At 34.2% G+C, this 16,513-nt stretch overlaps 1 protein-coding gene and 1 long non-coding RNA gene across 7 annotated transcripts in view; one reads left to right on the top strand and one right to left on the bottom strand.

Annotated features, from left to right (window-relative positions):
* Positions 1-16,513, top strand: part of LOC126760172 (inhibitory POU protein) — a 98,925-nt gene that overhangs the window by 62,200 nt on the left and 20,212 nt on the right. The window lies entirely within an intron of this gene.
* Positions 11,916-12,486, bottom strand: LOC126760215 (uncharacterized). The gene is made up of 3 exons (XR_007667174.1): positions 12,328-12,486; positions 12,223-12,243; positions 11,916-12,147 (listed from the first exon to the last, which is right to left on the bottom strand). It is a non-coding gene; the product is annotated as an uncharacterized LOC126760215 (long non-coding RNA).

Genomic DNA, 16,513 nt, shown 5'->3' with positions numbered 1-16,513 from the left:
GCAGGGTTCTCATTTACTACTCCGTAGCAGCAAAATTTCTAAAATTATTGCTATGCTATCGCTACCGCTCTCACTTTGTCGGGAGCCACAGCGTAGCTTTAGCATAACAATGTAAAGTTGTGCTCTACTCTGCTCCGAGTTTTGTTAGGTAAAAAACTATAGCTGGAGCGGGAGCAAAAAATTAAGTTCTGCGCTATGCTCTGGCGTAGCGGTAGCAAAAAATTGGGAGCGGTAGCACAGCAGAGCAAATGAAAATTTTCATGTGCTACAGCTCCCGCATGTGTTTGTTGTTTTTTTTTTTTTTTGCTATTTTCTGGCATAATATTTGAATTAATTGAATAATTCAAACAAAACAATGTTATGCAAATCATTTTGGCACTTGTTGCGTCAAGTGCCTTTATAAATCTAAAATCAAATATTTTAAGAAATATATTAATAAAGTGAATTAGATAATAATTGAATAAATTATAAAATTTTTTTTATTATGTAAAATATTTACCATTTTTATATTACCAAGAACATCATCTATTCCAAATGTATTACAATACTCAATTACTATGAATTTTCGAAATTAATTTTAACTACATATACTTTCCCCCTTTTTATATACATTAGGGTGTTTTTATTTTTTTGAATTATTAATTTTGTTCGGTCCAGTCACGAAATTTCCTTGGAAATACCCCCGAAAAAAATTGCCTGAAAATTTTAGCCCTACATTACATAAAATTTTCCATAGAAAATACACTACAATCTTGGTTTTTTATCTTTGAATTCCTACAGATCAGATGAATTTTATGGCATCGCTTTGACTTTAGACGCTGTAGCTCTTGTCAGTTATTCAAAAAAATGCGAATTTCGTGGAAAAATCAGGTTTAGATACCTCGCCTTTATCTTTTGGAATACACGTGGTTAATATTCATCTACTGATTACCAGTACCAGTTTTAATCCATTGCACTGCGTATTTGCAGTTCTATTCTACCATTCCCAATATTTAGTAATTTTATAATTTTTTAGGAAGAATCAGTTTGAAACTGTACGCATATACATACTTCAATGTATATTGCAAATAATCGAAAAGATTTCTGTATATCTAGAATTATAATAAACCTTTTTTCAACACTCCAATTATTCCGTTATATCTTTATGTTAGATATCGCGTTTGGTTTGTTATGAATGCATTTGCGTCCTTGACCGATAATCTAGCAAAGTATCCGCAGTGCCTTGACGATGAAAATTCCAATGCCATTTTTTGTTGTGATATTAAATATATCGGACGGGCTCGTCTTAAAAAAAAACTACCTGGTTAAGAAGCAAAATCAGTATAACCCATATACTTAGCATGTTTGGAAATGAAAATTTTTACTTATTTCTTTCTATTTTTGAATTACTCAAATTTTCAAATGATTCTTACATAAATTTTGAACAAATGCATATGATTTGAAATATAATTTTTGTATTTATGAGCTGTACTGAAATTTAGTATAAAGAGATAAAATGTATCCTATGTCCTTACCCTGCTTCTAAACTACCTCCCCACCAATTTTAAGCCAAATCGGTTCAGCCCTTCTTGAGTTATAAACGACTTTCTTTTATATACCAACTTGTACCATACTTTTAAATGCCAGAAAATAGCAAAAAAGAAAAAAAAAACAACAAACACATTCGGGAGCTGTAGCACATGAAAATTTTCATTTGCTCTGCTGTGCTACCGCTCCCAATTTTTTGCTACCGCTACGCCAGAGCATAGCGCAGAATTTAATTTTTTGCTCCCGCTCCAGCTATAGTTTTTTACCTAACAAAGCAGTTTTTTACCTCGGACCAGAGTAGAGCACATACTTTACATTGTTATACTAAGGCTACGCTGTGGCTCCCGACAAAGTGAGAGCGGTAGCAAGAGTAAAATGAAATGCTACGAGAGTAGCGTAGTTTTTCAAACGCTGTATACATATATGTATACGGAGGCTGCTATATATATTTCTGGCCTAGGCAACACTAAGTGTTGCAAGGTGCAATCTGACATTTCCATTGGAAAGTTTGACATTTTCTAGCATAACATCACTCAGAACGTTTTGTCATTTAATCGTGATATGTTTTATTTACAGGGAATTAAAAAATTCATCTCGGCCAAAAAATGGAATTAACTCGTGAACATTTTCGTGCGATCATTTTTCACAACTTTCGACGTGGATTATCACGACAAGAGTGCATTGATGAACTAAAATCTTCGTATGGCTATGAAGCACCATCCTATAGCACTGAGAAAAACTGGTACAACGAATTCAATCGTGGCCAACGCTCGCTCAAAGACGAATTCCGTAAAGGTCGTCCAAAAACAGCCGTTGTGCCAGAAAACATCGATGCCGTACGTGAACTGATAATGCAAGACCGTCATGTAACATACCTTCAGATAGAGGCATGCCTATGCATTTCTCCCACCAGCATACATGCGATATTGCATGAACACCTGGCCGTAAAAAAGGTTTGTTCTCGTTGGATCCCGCACAATTTGACAATAGCTCAAAAAAAGGCTCGTGTGGATTGGTGTAAAGAAATGCTGAAAAAATACGATCGCGGTGCTTCAAAAGACGTTTATAAGATCGTCACAGGTGACGAATCATGGATCCAGTGCGATTGGTTTGAGCTGGTACAAATAAATGAGGTGAATTAAACTATATATTACATGTATCCGTAGCAAAATGTTGCGAGAGTTATTTAACTTTTGCTTCGCGTCTGCCGTATATTAAAATCAGCCTAATTAATTCAAATGAGATGTCAATTTGCGATATAAGCTAAGCTAAATTTGTAACCGAACATTTTATACTTTCGCATGGTAAAGTGATATATAGGATTTTCATATAACTATGTATATTTTAATAAAAAGTAAGAAGTATTGCATTCATTATTTAGAATCAAAAGCAAGAAGATACACTGTTATTAGAAAAACATTTTTTCTGATTTAAACATGATTTCTTATATATTGGGCGATAGTTGAGGTTTAAAGTCAACTGAAAACTTGAAATATTTTGATTAGGTATGTAGGGGCTAAAAGAAGTATTAAACCAATTTTACCCATTTTTTTGTACAGTGTTGGCTGACAAAAATATTCCGTTTCACCTAAAAGTGGCCGGTGAGATGCCCATTGTTCAATTTTCACACCTGCTCCTATAAAGCTCTTCCACGAAGTTTCTTAGTTGTGATATTTAATGCTTGTAAGCATTTAGTCGCTCTTTTAATAGTTTTCAACATAACCGTTATACTATATGGAGAGTGGGTGCAGTTACGTATTATCTGATTTTATAGCCTATAAGGGTCTCTCAGCAAGTTGCATAACGAATATATGTACATTAAAACATATAGTGGGCGTCCCTTATTACTGCAATCCCCTGTTCAAAAGTATAGTTGTGTAGATCAATTTAGTGCTGAGTTATGCCACTTTATAGATTTTCTTTTAATAGCGTTTTGAGGATATAAAAGTGGTTCGATTACGGCCATTTGCAATAGCAACAACCCTTGCTTATTAAGTTTTCTTAATTTTTACTCAAGTTATAGATTGCACGGACAAATAGACAAACGGACGGATGGACAGACAGTTACCAGGATTTCAACTCGTCTCGTCGCTCTGATCATTTATATACATATACACATATACACATATGTTTAACTCCATATCTATGTCCTTTCGTTTTAAGTGGTACGGACAACCGTTAGGGGGAAAAAACATTCATTATTCGACGAATTTGATATTTAAATACGTTATATTATCTGTTATAGGCTTACTTAGTTTTAATGTTAAATTTTACTTCGCGTCACTAAAATTATACTAAAATCCTCCTCAAATGAGATATATGTAATAATGCGAAGTAGCACCTGTGTTATCCTTCGCTGGATTTCCAGACTGACATTGTTGGTGGTGTTTATACTGGTTCCAAGATAGACGAAATTATCTACGACTTCAATCAAAGTTATGCCTGTCAATAGTGATATGATAGTTGGTGGATTGGGCAGAGCACACTTAAATTCCAATCGTTGGGCACGCTTTCGTTCGACCATATTTTACAAAGAAGAGCATGCATCTTCTTTATCAGTTCTTCGCCGCCATCTTTGAATAGCTCGGCCGGCAATCCATCGGCGTTTGCTGTTTTGTTGTTCTTCAGACGGGTAATAGGGTTCGCCTTCCCCTGACGTTATACTTTTACTGCCATTCAACAGGCTGGAGAAGTGCCCCCTTCATAATTTTAGTATTTTTTGGGCATCGGTCACTAGATCACCTTTGGGTTTTTAACAAGTATGCTCCGGTCTTGAAACTTTCTGTTAGCCGCCGCATTTTTTCATAGAATTTTCGAGCATTATCCCTGTCGGCCAGCTTGTCAAGCTCTTCATACTCACGCATTTCGGCCTCTCTCTTTTTTGTCTGCAAATGCGTCTCTCTTCCCTCTTCAACTCTCAGTATCTATCCCATTCCGCACGTGTTGTAGTCGATCGTAAGGTTACGAGGTAGGCAGTCTGTTTTCTTTCTGCTGCAACACGGCACTCTCGTCGTACCAGCTGTTCTTTTGCATTTTCCAAAAACCAATGGCTTCGGTTGCAGCTGTACGTAAGAAGCTTGAAATGCCGCCACACAGTTTCCTTACACCGAGTTGTTGACGAGTGCTCTCAAAGAGCAGGAGTGCAAGTCGAGTAGAATATCGCTATCTGTTGTGATTACAGCTTCTCGACGTCGAACCTTCCTTGTGTTTGTTGACGTGCTGCAACAAGATAGTGGTCCGAGTTGATTTTTGGACCTCGGAGCGTACGCACATCTAAAACACTGAAGACGAGTCTTCCGTCTATCACAACATGATCGATCTGAGCTTGTTGCATTAAAATTTTACATTGCCCAGGTATACGCTAGAATAAATTTTCAAGCAATTTTATAAGTAAATAACTCATACAACTATGATAAAGGTTTTCTCCCCTAATTTCAAAAATATATCTCACGCATAGGCAGTTAAAGTATTTTTGGTCCGCCATAGACACTGTGATCTACATTTTTCGTATATGGATGTCTAGAGCAGTTATGGTCTGATTTTGAAAGTTTTTCGACTTGAGGTGGCATATTTTAAAGACACGAGCTAACAATTTTATCCTAATAATTAGTGCTTGATTTTTAAGCCAGAAAGTGAAAAAATCGAAGGGAACATAAATTTGTGTTATATGGGAAGTGAGTGTGGTTGTACTCCTATTTTGCTAATTTTCGAAATGCATCACAGGGAAGTCAGGCTAATTTTACCAACTAAATTTAGTTGAAATCGGTAAAGTAGGTTTGTAGATATGTGATATCTCCTTTTTCCTTCCCACAACTGCTAATACTGCCGCAATTTAAAATATTTCTCCGTGATATACAACATTCTTTAAATGTCACAATGTTTTACTAAAGATATAGCCGACACACTTATAGCATTGACAGACGGCAGCGTTAAACCAGATTAATTGCATTTTTCGGGATTAATTTAGGAGTTACCACAGCTAACTCCGTTGCTGAATCCAAAAATAACTCTCAAAATTTTAGGGAGTTTGTGAGATTTTCGTTGGCAACATTGTTAAAAATGGCCAATTTTCATCTATTGTGAATGAAATACAAGCAATCCTGACAGCTGTTTATCAAATTCTCAATATAATATAAATAAAACTTCTATGTTATGTTGCAGTTTTAAAAATAATTTGTTGATATGTTTTTGTAATAAAAAATGGTTTGGTAAAAATTGGTCGGCTAACAACCGTAATGTTTATCTTCTATCAATTTGCATTGAAAATATTATAAAAAGGACAATGAGCTGTTTATGAGAGTTTCAAACTCGCATAGCTGCCGTCTGTCACCTACAAATTTGGATCTGATTAAGTGCGCAGTTAATCCGGATTAACGCTGCCGTCTGTTAAGGCTATTAGGCACAAATAATTAACAAAAACAGGAATTAACCTCAACCCACATTTTACCGAAATTTTTTTTTTTATCAAACTCTAATAATTATTTTGGGTCATTTTTAAAACTTGATAAATCAATTAGGAAGCATATTTTGTTAAATTTTCTGGTGTGACTTCACTGAAAATGTGTGTAATAGTAGTCTATCGCGTCTCATACTGAAGAAATAACGGTACTTTAAAAATAGTTACTATCATATGCAGAAACATCAGCTAAATATGTATCTGAGTAAACAAGTCTAGTATTAGTTTTGCGTTTCTATTCTTGTTCGCTTATATATAAACATTTACTTGAAACATTAATATTATTATTTTAAACATAATAGTCTTTATGAAGTTTAATACTTGTATCATGGTCGAAAAATTTTATATCGACCTTCTAATATCAAATACTACTAAATTGAAAAAAAAATACATTATTAATCGTAGACGTGCGGGTGAAATTCTTTATTGCAATGTATAATATTGTAGTCAGTTCTTGAATTAAATAGAAAAATTTCACAAAACAAAACGAAGTGGGGCGAGTTTTGGGAATCTTTCGAGAACATCTTCCGCAGTGACTTTAATGTCATGATAAATGTCCAGCAATAACAGACTGATTAATCTATCTTGAAGCATGTTTGTCCTCAGCCACGTTTTTATGCGGCGAAGTGTCGAAAAAGCTCACATTCGTCACTGGAAGTGTGCAGAATATGCGAATAAAACTATGAATTACGGGGTATAAGTCTACATCGCAGTTCTTCAACGTTTTCAATACAGTAGACGACAACTTGTTGCCTTTGACTTTTGCTTCTGCCCTCAATGGCACTGCCAGTGATGAAGTTCAGCTTTGAGCTTCAAACGTCGCACGACGTTGCCATTATCCAATGAAAAGGGGGTGCGTGGGCCCGTCCCAAACCAAAATTTTCGTAGGACAAACCTTTCCACCAGCACTTACAAAATTATGAAATGTGTGTCAAAATTGAAATATGGGGGTAAAAACCTTACCTTAAGTACAATCACTAGCTAACCAAGTTTTCTCATTGGCCCTGTTCTTAAAAAACAAATCCCTTATCAAATAAAAATAGTTCACGAAATTTGATTGAATTAAGAAAAACAATGGTCAATATACATATAACCCGTTCAATATAATTGTTCGCTATATCAAGGCTGATGTAAACGAACGAAAATTTTTCCTCAGAAATTAAATTTTTATACGTATATTTTCAAAAGGTCGTTACAATACATTTTAATAAAAGAGTCTATGTTTATTCATTAAATTTCATAGAAAACAGTGGTTAAAAAAAGAGTTGCATACATATATATAAATCTTTAAACCACATATTCATCGTGAATAGATGTTTATTTTTTGCGTTCAGAAATTGATTTTTCTACTGATTTTTCGCGGAGGATTCGCAGCACTAGAGATTAGAGTACTCATTCTATTGAACTATTCACTATTTAGAGTGTTCACTATATCCAGACATGACAGTATATCCGTTTGAGATTAATTCTTTCAAATTTCATATAGATTTGAGCACTAGAGCGTAAGTTACAGCTGTCAACAGTGCGGCCCTCCCAGAAGTACGGAGTCGCGTGTATCGCAAAACTATTTTTTTCAATAAATTAACGAAAATTGTTGTTGTATTTGATTTCAGACGATCAAAAATTTAATTCAGTCAGACATATACACATAAATTTACATGCAGCTAACAAGTTGTGTTTTACACGTTTTACTTACGGTTATAAATGGCTCATATTACAAATTACTGTCAAAGTGACATACAAATTTGTTATACAAAATTTTAATCCTGAAATGGCAGGCAAATATAAATTGTATGTATTTATTTATTGATTTTAGTGATTAGAGATTCAAATAAATATGCATACATACTATATGCCATTTACAGAAAGCGTAAAGAATGACACTGATGAATTCCCTCACCAAAGAAAAAAAACGCAGCGCATGTGCTCATATTGGAAGAAATGCTGGCGTACGATCTTACTCTGAGTTAAATGTTTTTGTTTGTTAGAAAATGTATTGAATTTTAACATTAGAACTCATCCACAACCGTGATAGCATAAGCAGTAATTTGCTGTCGTTGATCAAATCCACAACAGGATGATTACGTCTCCATGTACATAGGAAATCGAATTCCAGACTCTTCACAGGAACCTTCTTCACCACCATCATCTCTTCTCAACGTTATAGCCCTCTCGATTATATATATTTTTTGGATATTGAAAATATTTTTATCAGAAAGCTGAGATTTTTTTTAGATAAAATTGGAAAAACTCAATCGTAATGTTTGAGAATTTCTCATCTGTATTGTGGCAAGGAGCATTATCAACAATCAAACATATCTGCTTGTTATCTTTTTCAAGATTTTGATTGAGATCTATTAGAATCTTTTTCCAAATAACACTCGTCATCCAAGCACTTCTGTTATTATAATATGACAGCGGTAGCTGTTTTACTTTAAAGCACCGTGGTTTAGCCGACTTTCCAATGCAATATGCACGTTTATACGTGCCGGTTGCATTGCATAGAAACAAAAATGTAAGGCGTTGCTTTTAAGTTTTGAATCCCTTTGGAGTCTCATACTTGACTTTGTAACTTCCATTTGGCAACGCCTTGTAGTACAGCCCGGTTTCATCGGCATTAAATATACAATCCGGCGAAAATTTTTCAAGAATATGAGGCAAACGGTTAATAGTGAAGACTTCTGCACTTGTTGCGTTATTTTCGCAAGCTTCTTCGTAAATCTTGGAAAAGTTAAGAGCATTTCACTGGCACCAACGCTGCAACCAACTATGGTCTGGCGCATAACTTTCGTTTAATTTTAAGGCGAATTCCTGTGCTTTGGAAAGCAAGACAGGTCCGGTAACAATTCCATTTTGGGAACGGATTTGGGTAAACCAGGACAACAAGGTTCTATCCAAATTCACGTGTGCGCCTTTCCTAACCCGTTTCCTATTTGGATTTGTTATGGCGCGAATTTTGTTTTCTTGGATTTGAATGCGCGATATAGTGCATAAGCTAACTTTGTGTTTCGCAGCAATGATTTTTCGGTCTTTGGAAGTCTTTAAATCGTTTAAAACAGCAATTTTTTGTTTCGCTGTTAACACAACACGACGCGACATTGTAACAAATGTAACACAAAATCATATGTTTGACAATCGATAAATCGATAGAATAAATTTAGTGTTTCAGTGTTAAAATTTGCTTAAAACAGAATAAAATTTTTACATAAAGATTCAATTTTGTTGAAATTTTTTTGCATAAATGCGATATTTGCATATAAACGATTTGCATTCAAACAACCAAGTTCATATAATAAATCAGTGTATGATGCATTGAAATATGAAAATTTTGCATATAACCAAAATTTGCATATAAGCGGTTCGTCATATAACCGATATCTACATTATAAATATTGAGGTTTGCGAAATTAATCCCTCTATATGATAGCACATTTGTTATTGACTCGTAATTCAAATCAGTAGCGTATAATTTAAATATTTGTATGCTTATGAATATATTTAGAAACTATCCAATACACACTATAGACAAATATCCATGTATGCATATAAAAAGCATGTCCATATACACATTGATTCAAAGGTTCCAGCCAACCACAGAACAGATTTCGGCAGAATTTTAAGCGGCATGTAAATGCATACATACTTTAAGGCATATATATGTATATTAGAGAGATCTATATAAATATACGGGTACGTAAATATGTATCTACTCGTGGGGTGGCTGCACTGCGCCGACGTAGTAAATTCAGCTACCACAGTCACGGCTGAACCGACGTTGATTCCAAGAACAACAACTTTGATCTGGGATTGGTGTATAATTGAAGAGCTTCCCCTTTTCTGCAATGCTATTCGTACAATCATATCACCCAAACATTCTTCGTGCCTTTTGTTATGGTTGATTGCTGCATTTGACGTTGTTGTTTTTTCATTACCCCTCCTACATATTCGATTTACATTGATATTTTCATTTGAATGCTATTTTGTGGTCCTGTGTAGGAACAAGTATAAGGTCGTAGTTGCACATTGTTACATTCAACAACCGTACAGTATAAAGACATGGATATTTGAAACACAAGTATAATACCAATATATTTAGATACATACATACATATATGTATATATGCATATGTATGTATATAAAAGTAAGCATTAATATAATTTTTAATAATAAAATAATTTGCTAAATTCAGATTTAACACCTAAAACTGCGTTAATAAACAACATAATTTATTTAGGAACCTATTATTAATTTATAAACAAGTATTTATATCATTTAATTTTTTTAATAACACAATACTACACAAAGAAATATACTGGAATTCATGTCTTATCTAATAAAAAAAAAAGGTATTCTCATTGTCAAAAAAAAAAAAAAAAACAAATTAAATTATCTCAATAGACGCACAGGATATGTAAATAACAAAACAACGGTTAATTTAATAAAGCTGCCGAAAAGGCGCCATTTAATACTGCATTCGAATATATTTACAAAGAAAAGAATATAATTTTAGAAAAAAATGTATTTAAACAAAATATTTAAATTTTTGTATAACATACTGCTTTGATTTTTAATGCAAATAATTTATTATTCGGAACGAAAATACAATGGAGTAGTAGAATGCCGCAAAATTTACTAGTATCAATAGTAAATATGTCTGATTCTTTCTGTGGAGATAACTTGGAGCAAATGTTCCTAAAGAAGCAGGTTAAGATATTTGTAAATATGAGAAAGACATTGTTTGAACATATCCTATATTACATCCATTTCTATTCGGAAGTGAAGCGAAATACTTATAGCTATGCTGGTATTGTTTGAAGATATTTGATTTTAAGTTATTTAATACCATGTAAGAAATGGCTAAGTTCGGGTGGAACCGAATATTGTATACTCTACAATTTTTAACACACAGGCATATTATTATCAGGAAAAAGTTCTCTGCGTATTTATATAATATACTACAAGTATATGTTTCAGATGACCGATACTTTCAATAAAAAAGTTTACTATTAGAACTTTGTGTCACATATTGGGTATTTGGGCGCTCGAATAGTTTTGGTCATATTGATAGAGCCGGAAAATTTGGGTATTCTTTTAGTCCATAACTAAAGAACGGCTGAACCGATTTGGCTGAAAATTGGTGATGAGGTAGATTGGAACCTTGGGAAGGGCATAGGCTATATTCTAACGTTTTATGTTAAAAGTCATAACAATTCATAAATAAAAAAATTATATTTCAAAACATCAGCATGTGTTCAATATTCATGTAAGAATCATTTGAAAATTTTTTACTTCAAAAAAAAACAAAATAAAACCACACAGCTACTTGCAGGGTACAGTTTAAATTTAAGAGGAACGATCAAGTCTGTGTTTACTTAAGTGTAGTATCTGGGTATTATTATATGTGTAACGATATACGATGCAGATGCAGAGACTGTGAAGTTGTTTTTACATGATACATATTTATGTATGTACTAATCCTTAAGTGATTTATGATGCCAATAAAAAATGAAGATTGCCAATTTAACTATTCCATTATATTGTTATAACGATAAATGAAATCCTTGGCAACAAAGAGCGAATGTAAAACTGGTTCATAAAACAATTTCTAATTTAAGCCTATGAAGAACAAAATAAATTTCTTACCCTAAAGAAGTGTTATTTAGTTATCTTTTAACTTTATATACATGTAAAATGTGTCGGCTTACACGATTGCAATTCCGAAACTATTTTATCTCGGTAAATATTAGAGAGCTTTTATAATAATCCTTTAGGTGCATACCCAGCGGCATATGGTAGACATTGGTAAGCGAGCAAGGTAAACGATGCAGCATGATTGTTTCGCTTACTACGAAAAGTAACAGATCAACCCTTTCGCTTACCATAGGAACGAAGAATTCTTCGATGCCTCAATTAACGAAGAATTCTTCGATGCCAAAGTTAACGGAGAATTCTTCTATGCCAAGGTCAATAGTAGAATAGAAAAAATTGCATATTAATTTTGCTTTATTTATGAAAATACATGTATTAAATTCGTTATGAAAATAAGTATTATGGTTTTCTTTTAATTTTGTGGATGAGTCTCTTTTCGGCCTTTGGCGAGTTTGATACTTTTTTGAATTTGGTGAATACTCCGATTCGGTGAAGCCTTCAACTTTCACACATTCTACAAAAAAGTTGAAACAATATGTTTATAAATTTGAAGCTATGTCCTTCAAAGCTAAAAACACGAAAAACTTACCAAATAGTAACCAACTTTTTGCTTGATGATTTGACGAAATAATGAAAAAATTTACTTATAAATTTTATTCCATCAATTTGTATATGTCGTTTTTCATGTACTTACTTGACTTGTAAATATGAACACAGTAGTATTTAGCCGCATAGCTACTTTTATGAATAACCTGGTATCGAAGAATTCTACATAGAACTTTCTTCGAAGCATTCTTCAAAGAAAAATGTAAGCGGTGAACCATTATCCCGCTGAGTACTAACGTAAATACATACCTTTGAAAATGACTGCTACAAAAATATTAACTGACATAAAATGATTTCAGTTCCATTTACAGCAAATCATAGCTCAGCTGAGGCAAAGAGTATTTTTTTCGAACTGGCACTTACGAACTTGAGTGCTTGTGCATTGAAATGTAACGGTTGTACATCCTATCACAAATATACATATACCTAAGTATATAAAGTATTTGGCAAATATAAAAGTATACGAATGCACAAAAATATTTATATTCGCATTATAATATGTATGCATATATGAAAAACTAGGACATTATCCGTTTTTATTACCGTAATTCACCGCAATTAATAACAACGCGTGGTTAACAATGAGTTATTGTATGAACTGAAAATATAAAAAATAAGTAAGAGCTGAGTTCGTGTATAACCGAACATATCATACTAGTAGTATTCTAACTTGCAAGAATTAAAGTCCGAGAAGTGCCTTCAGGTGCATAAGACTTCTTAGTTATATGTGGTTTAGGGCGGGCTTTCACCCGATTATATCCATTCTAAGCACAAAAACGCATCGTTATAAGAAAATCTCACATATTGGTCGATATATGCGATATAAAAAGTCAACTATAAGCACTGGGTCCACATATTCAGAACCTAGTAGCTTGAACAGTTTCGCTTAAGTTCGTGGAAAATTTTATCCTGATACTAGCTGACCCGGCAGCCGTTGTCCTGCCTGAAATTATGTGTTTTGAAATGAAAAGAAAATTGAATTTATATTGAGTTGAAAATCATTGATTTTCGATTTTTCCAAATTTTTTCAATGTAACGAAGCTTGATAAACAATATTTTTTTGTTTCTGTTTCGGTGCGTAAATGTACAGAGAAGATGGTTTTCCAACTCGTGAGCACGCCACGTATATCCGGCCGAGTGAAAAAAATAGCATTTCCAAATTTATGCCACACACTTCTAGCGACTTTGAAAATTGTAGAACTCTTTGAAAACTGAAAAGGTTTGAACTGAAATGGCAAATCGGCTCAGAGGAATTCGTAGAGTCAAGCATTCTGCCCCATTCTATAAGATAGCTACGTTACAATCAGTCGGGTTGCATTACACAGTTTCGGTGCTTGAAGATTGCGAAACATAATAACGACAGATCCAACTTTGAGACGCAAATAATGCAGAGTCATACCAAGCCTCTCCAAAGCACTTAGAAATTCCATTTGATAATTCGCGGCTTCGTCTCATTGTCAAGACGATCGATCGATTTGTATGAGCGCAAGTCTCCCGGAATTTGACTTTAAATTTTGGCAGCGAAAATTGTGCGTGCACTCAAGAAATCGTAGTTACGATAATTTGGCCAATGTCCGAATATTCTTTATGAGTTCATCTTTCATGAATTGATAAACGGCAGATGGAATTGATATTAAACCACCGGAAGTATCAACCAGAATTGACACATTTCCAATTCTTAGCGAATACGATGAAAAATGCCTTCGACAATGTAATTTTTGTTTGTATACTATAATTGAAGCGGATTTGAAGGTTGATATGTCGAAATGATATTCCCGAAAAGTGTGCGAACTTCATTTGCACCGCATCGTACATACATATTTTGCTGGATTGCTTCTAAAAAAATTATACACACCGTACCATTTACAGTACGCAATGACTCAAATGAAGTTGAAATGCGTACATTATCCAATAGGAACCGAAGGTCGTTTTTCCGGTGGATTGTGTAAATTCATCGAAATGTATTATTTAAGAACACACCTGGATGTCAATCTACTGGTTGGCCTTCCTTTCTGCGTAATTTTGTTGCTGGCGGTGTTTCCACTGGCTGCACTATATTCTCTGGGTTGAAGTACACTCTTTGGCCATTCTCCAAAATAACTGCGAGACGCACAACAGTCGGAAAACTTTCATGAATTGCAAAAGTAAATATCCTACAAAGCGCTTTATTGCAGTTCACGTATCGACCGTATCGTTCAAGACCAATAACCGCCATGTTGCATCCTTTGGTGACTTACTTGCAAACATATTTTATCGATTTCATCAAACTACAATATCAAATATTGACATGAGATTTGAATGTGAAATAGACAACAGTGGCGAATATAGTACGATCCATATGTTGTCAACTTCGATATTCACTACTCTAAGTTGTATGGTCGTCTGATGAGCTACGACGATAGAGTGGATATCCATCATTTCCAGTTTGCGCTTCCGAAAGAAAAGCAAGTGGATAGTGTTTCGTGCATTTATTGTTAGACATACAAACCGAAGTGGGATTGTGGTGTCTGCAAGGTCCATGAACCATATTGGTTTTCATCACTTCGCTTAATACTGGATCTATCTCTGCATTAGGAATTTCCGCAGAAATGATTTCATCAATTTGATCTGGTGGAACCACTATCCACCATCCAAAGAAGAACTTCGTAACTGTTGTTTGAAAAGTCGTGCTGTGATAACGTGACGATCGCTTGCTGATTGACCTCGATCCATAATTCCACACGTACATATGTCATCGCATCCTGGGAGTACTCGTTCATGTGCCTTGGCGTTGATGGCAAAAAGAACACCGACCGATATTAGCGGGACCTCTTCGTGGCTTCGTAACAAATTTCAATCTGGAATTGATCACTTCGTTTGAAACACACATAAAGTTTTCACTGAATAATTAAAAAATTCAAATAATTTAAAAATCAAAATATTGAAAAACAAAATAAAAAAGAATTGTATGAAAAAAGTCAATTTTTGGAAATTTCCAATTCTTCGACCTTTTCTTTTAAAAAGTTTTTTTTTTATTTCTGAACCTTCCCAGATCCACAGCGAACAACTTCTGAAAATTTCATGAAGATTGGTTTCGCCGTTCTCAAGCCTTAGCGTTACTAACAAACAAACATTCATTTTTACTTACATATGTACATACATATGTACAAAATAAAACGTTTGTATGGGAAAAAGAAAAGGACTGTTTTTAGGCGTTTTCCGGCAACTTTCGTAATTTTTTTTACATAAGAACCTTCTCCTAATAATAACAAATACAACAAAAAAAGAATTAATGAAATCGGTCCAGCCATTCACGCGTGATGCCGTGACAACGGAAAACGGGTTTCATTTTTATATATCCTGATATATTAGTTCATTCTTAATTTGTATACCGGAAAGAGAAAGTTTCAAATCAAAACTGTTTTATATGGAAAGTAGGCATGGGTGCAATCAGCACCCAATTTTTTTCGCCAATTTTCGCATTGTTGCATTGGAATGTATGAGGAATATTTTTTACCAAATTTGGCTGAAATCGGTCGTTCGGGTCTCGAGATATGTGTTTTCACTTAAAAGTGGGCGGTGCCAGGGCCATCATCCGTTTTTGACTTTGACTCCATTAAAGCCCTCTCACAAAATCTGGGGGTAAAATTTAATGTCTCTGGCGTATTTAATTGTAGTTATTGATTTTTAGCAATACTGTTTTATGGGGAGTAAGCAGGGCTATGATCCGATTTCATCCATTTCCATACTGTCGGTAGGAATAGAAATATAATATTTGCGCTAAGCTCATTAAAGGGCGGGCCCACTCACACTTTTCAACATTTTTTGCGCCTTTTGCTACTGCGATCCTCTGTGCCAAATTATAATTTTATGGCTTAATTTTAATAATAATAAAAATGTGGTTTTGTGAGCGTGGCTGTACTGAATTTCAACTCGTCCCATCTTTCTGTTTATTTATACATACAACTGTTAGGAGAACAATACTATATTGTAGCATGTTGCAAAAGTATAAAAATGTAAATAATCTTATGTATAAAGATCTTTACGGTCTTCTCGTCTTTTGATTACATTTTAACTTTTTGGATAAAATATAATATTTTTTTTGTCCTCGCATTTGTTCAGTGAATACGATCAAATAAGTGGCCGTCAAATTCAAATTTCAAAAGTTTTTGATATTCATTAGGTAGAGCCGACAGCAAGTCGATGTAGCGTTCTTGCAATGGATAAAATCCGACGGCACCAATACACTTAAGAAGTTGATGGAATCATTATTCCATCCATGCTTACATTTATAC

Source organism: Bactrocera neohumeralis, chromosome 5, assembly GCF_024586455.1.
Source record: "Bactrocera neohumeralis isolate Rockhampton chromosome 5, APGP_CSIRO_Bneo_wtdbg2-racon-allhic-juicebox.fasta_v2, whole genome shotgun sequence".
In the NCBI taxonomy this organism is placed as follows: Eukaryota; Metazoa; Arthropoda; class Insecta; order Diptera; family Tephritidae; genus Bactrocera; species Bactrocera neohumeralis.
The sequence above is the reverse complement of the archived record's forward strand: the minus strand, read 5'-3'. Positions and strand labels throughout refer to the sequence as shown.